Here is a 10,238-nt window from a genome sequence, read left to right as displayed (position 1 = left end):
GATGTTTTCCTGGGGAGCTGTAAGGTCCCTCTGACCTGGGAGAGGCCCTGAAGAAATTGGCAATTTCTTGAGCCAGCCCCTTTGCAGGGGTCAAGGAGAACACAGAGGAGAGTCAGGTGCGGTCCCTGTTCTCACAGAGGGCTCAGGTTAGTGGGAAATAAGTAGGTGATGTTCTCCCCATTTGTACATGAAGAGACAGAGCCTCAGAGATGTTGGATGACATGCCCAAAGTCATCCAACTGGGAAGTGGTAGAGCTGGGATTCATTCGTACTTCGGGGCAGGTCCTATGTCTATTTGCTTTTCATCACCATAGTGTCCAATATACGTACAGAAGGGCATGTGAGTCGATGGCTGGTTACGTATGTGTCCACCCATGGAATCACCACCCACATCAAGGTCTCCGTGACTTCAAGCATTCCAGAAGGCTCCTTTGTGCCCCCTCCAAGTCAGCACACCCCCACAGAGTTCCTCTCTATTCCGCAAATCCTGGCACGTTATTTTGTGGGGTTAGGGGTGACATTTCTTGGCCCAGGGCATTTCTTGACTCAGCTGTCCTGCAAAGATGACATGGCCCAGCACCTAGCTGGCACACAACAGGAAACCCTTGCACTCTGGCGGGTGAAGAGAGGAGCTCTGAATAATGCTGGGACCACAGAGGTTAACAGGGGCTGTCCCAGCCTCACCTTCTCAACCTGGCCCTGGTGAGCCAAAGATTTTGGTGGGAGGTGGCAGAGGCGGTGTGCTCATCTGTGGTAGCACAGACCTGGCCCTCCAGCCCCTTCTAGTGGCCCTCCAGTCTTAGAACTCAGCCAAGAGAGTGGGGGTAAGGGAGCTAATGCTCTCTGGGGTCTAGAACAGGTTTCCTTTGCCCCTGGCTTCAAACTGTGCTTTCCTTAATAGAGGACTTCAGAGGCAGCTAGAGGAGCCTCCACGTCGGCCATCCACAGGCAATGGAGACTTAGGAAGCAGCACCCCACACCCCTGTCCAGCCAACTGCTCCAAGAGGTCTTCCCAAGCCTATGGGGCCCCAGACTCCCAGCATCTCAGCCCAGACCCTCACCTGCTCCACCCCACCCCACCCCGTCTGCATCCACGGGCCAGTGGGGAACCATTCAGTGAGATCCTCCCTGCCCTACGGCCTTGGCCCTGACCCCAGCTTGGCCTCTTTGTCTTTGAGCCAGGCCAGCCAGTTCAGCGTTAAAGCTGCTGGAGCATCTAAGGAGACATAAAGAAAGTTTAGAGACTTTTAATTTGCCAGCACGGCTCTCCGCCGGCCAGCAGGTTGAGCGTTTGTGGAGAAGGGCAGCCGCAATAAAGGCTTATTGTTCCTCTCTGAACCACTGCTCGTGACTCCTTTCTTAAGTGAGACAAAGGGAACCCAAGGCCCACAGGCATCCCCAGGCCCAGAGAGGGGGGCCCACAATTAGCTAATGTCCCCTAGGGTCAGGGTCTGGGGGTGGGGGCCCAACTCAACCCCTGTCTGGGCTGTACTCACAAGACAGCGCAAGCCTGGGACATTGCTGGCAGGGAAATACTCTCCAGTGGGGACCCCAGGGCACCAGGAGGCAGGACTCCCACAGGGAGGGGCCCGGAGCACCCTGCAGAAGCACCACACAGAAGAGCAGCTGCAGGAGCCACGGGAATGGGCCTCGTGGTCAGGGTCCTCCCTGGGTGCGGTGGGGTGTCCCGGGAAAGGTTTCCAACAGCCAGAGAGGTTTCTCTTGTGTGGAGAGTTCCCCCACCACAGGGAGCATGTGAGCTGGGAGGGCACCCAGAGGGAAGGTGGGGCTCCAACTGAACAGGTCACTTCTGGTGCCCAAACGGCCAGGCTTAGGAAGCCCAAGCAGATCCTCTTGACTGGGCAGAGAGAAGGCAGAGCACAGGAATGTGGTGACCCCTACAGAGACACCCTGCCACTGAGGCAGCCACTGGGAGCCAGGTATCCACACCCCTGGGGAGAGGTGGCACCATGTCCCATAGCACCCCTTGCTGGGACCACCTGGAATCATATCCCATAGGCAGCACTGCTCAGAGTCTCGGAAAGGAGGCTGCACAATTTGTCTGTCCCATCCTTCACTCACCCACCATGATGCTCAAGACCTGAGAAATACATCGTGGTAGATGGTGATGATGGGAACATCCTTTCTCACTCCCCGCTGTGCCCTCCGGAGACCCTCTACTTTGCTGCCCAGGACATCAATGGCTTTGGAGACATTATGTGGCTAGTGAGTTCCTGAAATAGTCACATTTCAGGCCATGAGGCTGCTGGCAGGGGGTAGGGCCATCATGTACAGCTGTGTAGGTTGTGCACTGCATAAGGATTAAGGGAGCAAATGAAGAATGGAATCCAGACTTTGTTCTGCTCACCAATCCATGGGCACACATGGTCTTCTCCTGCCTGGAGGAAGGGGCACCTTTTTCTAACATACACAGAGGCACTGTATGTATATTACTGTGCAATATATATGTAAATATATTACATACAATGCTCTTCTATTTGATATACTGTAATACACAGAGGAACTGTGTGTGTGTGTGTGTGTGTGTATGTGTGTGTACTGTAATACAGAGGCACTGTAAGGGCTAGTGGAGGCCCAGAAGAGAGGAGGACATTTTTAGCCAAGAGGCAGCCACCTGGCCCATGAAGACTAGCCTTGCCATTGTTTGGCTCTTGCTTCTCTAGGGCACTCTGACCAAAGGTCACATTTCTGAAGCTTTTGAGGCAGACCCAGTTCTGTTTGGCTTCCTGCCCCTTCATCCCCGGCATGTGGGGTCTTCCCTGGGATTGGCAGAAAGAGCAGGTGTCTGAGACTGTGATGTCTGCACACAAGGCTACAGCCCCAGTTGCATCTGGAGCTGCTGCTTCGGCCCTCCAACCTCCCGGAGCCTCTCTGCCTTGGGTAATTGGATTGGGGAAAGGGAGTATTATTTACTAGTCGTATGGACCTATTCCTCTCAGCGCCCCCCACCACTCTCCCTTTTCTCTGCCTTGCCAAAGAACAAAGATTGGGGATGAAATAAATTTGATAATAACCAATAAGGACCCCCAGAGAAAATAAAACAGCTTTTATTAAACTTCTTCCAAGACCTTTTGTGCTGGGCCTCTGTAGGCTCTCTCACAGACTTCCAAGGCTTGGCTCCTTTCCCAGACGTCTAGAGGAGCCCCAGGTGTGGCCCTCAGAGCCATCCCTGCAAACACCGGCAGTAACTCGGGGCCTTGTCCTTCCCGTTGCTGTCCTCAGTCAACTCCTATTCGAAAGGCAGTTAGGGCCACAGAATAGCCTCTCAGCTGTGTGTTGCCGGGCTCTGAGGTTTTGCTAGAGTGGCCTTCCTCAGCCAGGCCAGGGCTCCAGGTGGCCACTGCTGACGGGTCCACAGCTCCAGAAGCCACCAAATAGAGGCTCTGGGCCTGCCGCCATCCATCCCTGGAGTCATCTCTCCAGGTTGAGTATGGCACGATTTAATGCTCCCATCCCTCCATTCCTGCTCTGCATGACAAATTGTTTTAATAAACATAAACCGGGTAATAATAAAGTCATAATAAGCCCGCGACTCACCTTATATCACTGCAGTTAAATCCTCCCATAAGCCGGCACTGGTTACAATGACAATTACGGCCGGGCCAATCCGCAGGCAGGCCTGCGTGCGGACAGATTTAATATCGTTTGTAAATATGATTAGTGGGCTGTCATGTTATTGCAGGCTGCTATTTACATTTCTCTCCAGGGTTATACACTCCGCCAAATCAACATTAAGTAGTGGGTCTCTCTTTCCTCCTTAAATCATACATTCCTTCTGCCTGCGCCAATCCCGCTTAATGAAGAAAGGGAACCTGATGGCAGGCGCTGGGCAGAACGGAGCCTGGCCTCGGCATTTTTCTGAAGACAGATGGGTACGGGGAGCCCCAAGAAAGCTCTGCCCAGAAACTCCAGTGGGTGCATGAGCCCTGTCTGCCGCAGCCCTCTCCCTCCCACCCGCTGCCCCTGCCCCCTCTCCCTGCCTGCTCGCTTATGAAAAATGTTCAAATAATGAATGGTTGTTGTTTACAGAAGTAATTTCATGCTACATTTCCATTATTGCCCGGATTTGTTTAGCTTCGCACACTACCCCATTGCCTACGATGAACTTTTAAGGAAATATTGCTGGCGCTTCCCGCTCTGCCGTTCCACTCCTAATAGAAGCCGCTTGCATTTGTGACATATTGTGACACTTCATAACTGTGTGCAAATAAGCATCCTTAAACTGCTGGTGTCAATTAATCATTGTTGTAGAGGCTGATCTGCTCTAGGTGCACCAGAATCCACCCCCTGGGGAGCCAGGGTGGGTGAGAAACAGCTGAAAAGCTGGTGTGGAGGGTGCAGGGGACAGGGAGAGCAGAACCATGGTTCTGCTTTCCAGATCAGCTAACCCACTGGAGACAACATGGCTGTGTTCTTCTCGTCTTCAAAATAGGTTCGTGTGGGCCCATAGGCCAGAATGTACAGAATGGCTGGGGTGAGAAGCCACTTGAAAGAACTGAATAAAAAATGAATACCATATGCCTCCCACACTTCCTAAAGAGAGCACTCTAGACAGGATTTAATCTTCTTGTGATGGCCAAGGTCACCGTTGTGTTTGGAGGTGTAATATATTGATGCACTTTGAGGCTATCGTGGCTGCAGAATGCCCCAGCACCGCGTTTTCTAGCTCTGTGGTTGGATGTGTGCTATGTCTCTGTCCTTTCTCTTAATGTCAGGCTATAGCTGGGGTGTCTGTCCACAGCACCCTTACTTCCTCATGCTATTCCTAATCTTCGGGGAACTTGGAGACTAGGAAATCAACTTTGGAGCAAGAAGACTAGAAAACCAAATCTTACAAATATTTTGAGAAAGAAGATAAAACAGGCTCTGTCTGAGAGCATGGGAACTGTCCGCAAAGTAAGATCAGAGCCTTTTGCCTCCTGCCTGATTCTCAGTTAAGTTGGAGCTAGGAGAGGGACCAGATAGAGGCTATAAGAAGCTATATCCTTAGGCAGAAGTGTGTTCATTCATTCACTCAACAAACACTTTGTATGTTAGGCACCTACTATATACTAGGCACTATTGTAACCACCCAAGGGGTTCACCTTGCCCACTACCTAGCCAGAGCCCATTCATCGAGACAAGGAAATTGCAATAGAGAAGAGTAATTCATGCAGAGCCGGCTGTGTGGGCAACCAGAGTTTGATTATTACTCAAATCAGTCTCTCCAAGCATTTGGGGATCAGAGTTTTTAAGGACAACTTGATGGGTGGGGGGAAGCCAAAGAGCCAGGAGTGCTGATTGGTTACGTAGGAGACGAAATCACGGGAAGTTGAAGTTGTCCTCTTGCGCTGACTCAGTTCCTGGGTGGGGGCCACAAGTTTATCCATCTGGATGGGGCCAGCTGATCCATCAAGTGCAGGTCTGCAAAATATCTTAAGCACTGATCTCAGAAGCCATTTAGGGGAGGGTCAGAATCTTGTAGCCTCCAATTTCATGACTCCTAAACAATAATTTCTAATCTTGTGGCTAATTTGTTAGTCCTACAAAGGCAGTCTAGTCCCAGACAAGAAGGAGGTTTATTTTGGGAAAGAGCTGTTATCATCTTTATTTTAAACAATAAACTGTAAGCTAAGTTCCTCCCAAAGTTAGACTGGCTTACGCCCAGGAAGGAACAAGGACAGCTAAAAGGTTAGAACCAAGATGGAGTCAGTTAGGTCACATCTCTTTCACTGCCTCAGTCATAATTTTGCAAAGGCGGTTTCACTGTGGATCACAGTTCCCTGTTCTCATGGAGTTTACACTTTAATGAAAGACGGCAGCAGGGCTACTGTGTGTGGTCACACTGTTGCACACTGCACAACTCTGAGAAAGCAGTGCACCCTGCATGAAGAATGTAATGCGCACAGCATTCCCTGAAGCTGTGCAACGTCACAGCTCTGGGAGACAGATAACAAAGAAGTCAGAGAATTTTGGAGTGGGATAACTGCAGTGGGATAATTCTCTGATAAGTCAGAGAATTTTGGAGTGGGAAGAAAATAATATGGGGTACAAAACAGAAATTGATTGGAGATACGGGGTCTCCTTCCTTCTCTGAGGAGGTGTGTTCGAGCTGTAATAAACATATTCCCCCCTTAGTGGACACACGAAAATCCTTACAGACTCCATGTGCGTGCACACCTGTGTACCTTTTCTTCTTCTTTAATGACTCCTGAATGAAACGGTTTCTCCTCATAATGGCCTACAGTTGCCAAATTTTGTATAATGCATATTTATTATTTTAATAAAAAGAAATAAAGGTATAGGTTTTTTTTAATGTAAAGGGAGATCTAAAAACATCTGGGGATGATTTTCATCCAAAGGGTTAAATGATAAACTGTTGATGCTTCAGTGGCCACACATTGCCCTATCTGGAAAATGTGGGTCACTTGAAAAACTCATTCCCAGAGGGTCAAGCATGTGTGTAAGCAGAGGCAGGGATGAGTGTGTCTACGGGTGACATGACAGGCATGCGGGCGGCCCCAAGATCCAAGGCAGTGAGAAACAGACCACAGGTTCAAGGGCCATGTGTTAACTGGGCACATCAGCCAGCGTAGAGATTAGGGTTGGGGCTGTGGCCAGAGAACTGTCTCAGTCCCAACAATGCAGAGGAAGCGTGACATATGATGAAAGGGTGTCACTGGGCACTGAAAGTGGAAATCGGTATTGATTTTCCAGTGCCTGATGCTCAGGGGAGCGCATCAGGTGCAGCCTCACAGGCGTGGTCCCTTCATCCTGGAGGGCCTGCAGGGTCTGTGGCGCCCCCTGCCTGCCTTGGTGTCCACTCCACAGGGCCAGCTCTCCCAATCCAGCCTCTGCAAGTTCTGCAAAGCACCTTGCCCTCCATGCCACAGGCCCTGCTCAGAGAGTAGAAGGAAGGTGATGGTGAGACAGGAGAGTCCTGGGTGGGCACAGCTCTTGGCTCTAAGATGTGTAAACAGAAGTCAGATCACTGCCCCAACTCTGGATTCCTGCCCTTCATCACCAGCTGCCACCAGGCACCCAGCTGAGCCCCCGGCATTTGAGCCTGTCCCTGCACGACTCCAGAGCCATGTGGGAGAAGAGCAAGCTCCACCTAGGAGCTGGGAGCAGTGAATGGAGGTGGAAACTCCAATGAGTAACCCTGGATGCAAGGCCAGTGCAGCCCCACGAAGCTTCACACCCGTAGGCAGGGGCTGCCATCTGGGGAGGTGATATAATGCAACTGGTAAGAGAGGGGTCTTCAGAGTCAGCCAGACCTGGGCTGGCATCCTTGCTCTTTCATTGCCCAGCTATGTGAATCTAGGTGGATTAGTTAACTTTCTAGAGCCTCAGTAGTCCCATCTGTAAAATGGAGATATTTGTTGTATTGTGAGGATCCCATCAGATAAAGCAGGCGAAGCACTTAGCCCCGGCTTGGCTCTACTATGTGCCCATGACTGTTAGCTAAAACAATAGCAACAGAAACCAAGGACATAGGGCAGAGCTGAGGCCACCTCTGTTCCCAGCCTCTTGACTTTCCCTTTGTGAATGGGACTGCCATCCCCTCAGTTGCCTGAGGCAGAAACCCTGGGATGGTCCTCGACTCCTCTCCCCCCACAGTGAACTAGTCATCTTGTCTTGCCAGTTTCACTTTGTGAAGATCTTTCCGTTCCCATTGCCTCCTCTCCCACCCAGGTACCATGATTTCTCTCCCGGGTCACTGCAGTAGCTCTAGACTGGCCTCCCCAAATCCACTCCTCCCTCTCCATTGTATTTGACACCTCATGTCTAAAGCAACTATGGATTCCTCACATTCTGAGTTAATGTCTTCAGTAGCACCCACCCCTCCAACTTTATTTTGTCCTTGCCTGTCCTCCTGTCTGTCTCCCCCCGTGGAATGTGAGCTCCTTGGGCAGAGCCCTTGGATTTTCACCACTGCACCCCCAGTTCCTAGCACAGTGCTTAGAACAAAACAGGCTCATAAAATGATAAATCCTCAAAGGCATGAAGCAGTGGCCTGTTGGGAGTGTGGTGAGATGGGGAGTAGGGTGACTGGGGCAGAGCTACAGAGGTGGTGGAAGGCACAGGAAGAAGAAATAGTGGACAGGAGCCACTTTTTGAAGAGACTGGAATGGTATGGTAAGGATCCTTCACTTTCTTCTGCAGGCAATGGGAATACATTGACAGTTCCACGAAGTTCAAAGACATGATTTGTTTTCTGTCTTAGAAAGGTTGCTCTGGGTTGTGGAAATGTGGGGGAGAGACAGAACAGACAGGAAATGCTTCCAGCTAGTCTTCTGGATGAGCCAAGGGTGGCTGGGCCAGGGTGACGATGGCAGTGGAAAAGGGGAACCAGATCCAACAGGCTCTTTAAGTGAAATGAACAGGACCTCATGACTGTTGAGTTTGAGTGAAGAGGAAAAGAGAGAGGTGGAGGGCCTAGCAGGGTGCCAAGCTTGTGGAGAATTTCCAGACAACTGTGTGATGGGATTGCCATTTGGCAGGATGCTGAATATAGGAGGAAGGGAAGTTTGGACAAGGGACAGAGAGTTGGGGTGGGATGAAAGTGACGGGTTGCATTTTGAACATGGGTCTTCCAAGTGAAAATGTCTGGAATCTGTTGCTATGAGGGTATGGAGCCCAGGGGATAGCTCAGGGCTGAGGACAGAGATGCGGGGGCTTCAGTGCACAGAGGGCCATGTCTGATGCAAGGAAGGGGCCTGCGTCACAGCCCCAGGGAACATCAACATTTCAGATGCCCGTGGCAGAAGAGGAGAGTCAGAAGGAGCAACCAGTGAGGCAGGCAGGAGAGGAGAAGATGGGGGTGGGAGGGAGGAGGGTGGGGGTCAGGGAACACAAGCAAGAAAGAACCCACAGAAGCCAGGGCAGCCATGTAGCCCAAAGAGACTTGACAGGAAGGGAAGGGGTTCATATGTGTGGGAGGGAGCCGGGGGAAAGGAAGATAAAAAAGGTGGGTTTTGGTAATGACTGGGGAGACTTGAGTATATGTAGTTACCTATTGATTTAATTTACATCCTACTTTCTTTCCAAAATAATTGAAGGCAGCTGAAGAAAATGTGATCACGTTTAGAGCTGAGGAGAGAACACAGATGCGGGACCAGGCCCACTTCTTTCATGATCGCCTGAAGGGCAGCCCACCTCAAAAAAAGGCCTGCGTGGAAAATGGCCCCGAGCATGTGCTGTGTACGAGGCCTGGCCATAATCAAAGTGGGGACAAAATCAGAGTTGGATGAGGTCAAGGTGGGAGTCAAGATGTGTGAAGTCAGGGTGGGGTCACTGGGAGTGGGAAGGCGAGGCTGGGGTCAGACAAAGGCAGGGTCGGGTGAGATTAGAGGGTCCAGGTATCGAGGGAGTGAGATCAGGGTGCATGACATCCCCAAGGGAATAGGGTGAGTTAGAGTCAAGTGCCGAACAGGTAAATGTGGTCAGGGTGGGTGGGACCCCAGCAGCAGTGGGTAGGAAGAGTCACTCTGAGTGGTGACAGTGATGACAGCTGCCCGGTCCCTTCTCCAGCCCCTGTGCGTACATGTATACACAGCTGGGTGGTGTGTGTGTCATGTCCTTTTGAGACTGCGTGCGTGTGCCCCCTTGTGGATGTGACACAGGTGCATATTTTGTATAGTGTGCATGTGCATGTACTTTTTCTCCCAAATCAGAGAATGAATCTAGTATTATAATCAGAAATTGGATAAACACTCCTCAAAGCTGTGACCAAACAGCCCATTATCTCTGGTTCCTAAGTGTTATTATGTTTTCCAATAATTTACCAAGGCCAAAGAACTTGGGAAGTGATATGGAGAGAGATGACCTTTGGTCCTTGGTGGCTTTGGAAGGACATATTCTCTGTCAGTGGGAATGCGACAGAGGGCAGCTGGTAAAGAACTGACCCTCTGGGTCTAGAATATTCTCTCTAGCTTCCCACCCTGCTGCTCTCATGCCCTGGCAGTGAACCTTACTGAGCCCAAAGTACCCTTCCGCCTGTATCAACATCTGCATGAATGAACTGTCTCCCCATCCCCTAATCCAAAGGTCCCCAACCCACAGGCTGCAGACCGGTATTGGTCCATGGCCCGTTAGGAACCGGGTTGCACAGCAGGAGGTGAGTGGTGGGTGAGCAAGCATGACCACCTGAGCTCCACCTCCTGTCAGATCAGCGGCAACTTAGATTCTCATAGGAGCGTGAATCCTATTGTGAAATGTGCATGCGAGGGATCTAG

General features: G+C 50.9%; 1 long non-coding RNA gene across 1 annotated transcript; it reads left to right on the top strand.

Moving 5' to 3' along the window:
* The first annotated feature begins 441 nt into the window (after positions 1–441).
* Positions 442–1,338, top strand: LOC139357332 (uncharacterized). The gene is made up of 2 exons (XR_011610323.1): positions 442–702; positions 902–1,338. It is a non-coding gene; the product is annotated as an uncharacterized lncRNA (long non-coding RNA).
* The last annotated feature ends 8,900 nt before the right edge of the window (positions 1,339–10,238 follow it).

The sequence above is a fragment of the Macaca nemestrina genome, chromosome 12 (assembly GCF_043159975.1).
Source record: "Macaca nemestrina isolate mMacNem1 chromosome 12, mMacNem.hap1, whole genome shotgun sequence".
Taxonomy (NCBI): Eukaryota; Metazoa; Chordata; class Mammalia; order Primates; family Cercopithecidae; genus Macaca; species Macaca nemestrina.
This window is presented reverse-complemented; position numbering and strand designations above follow the sequence as displayed.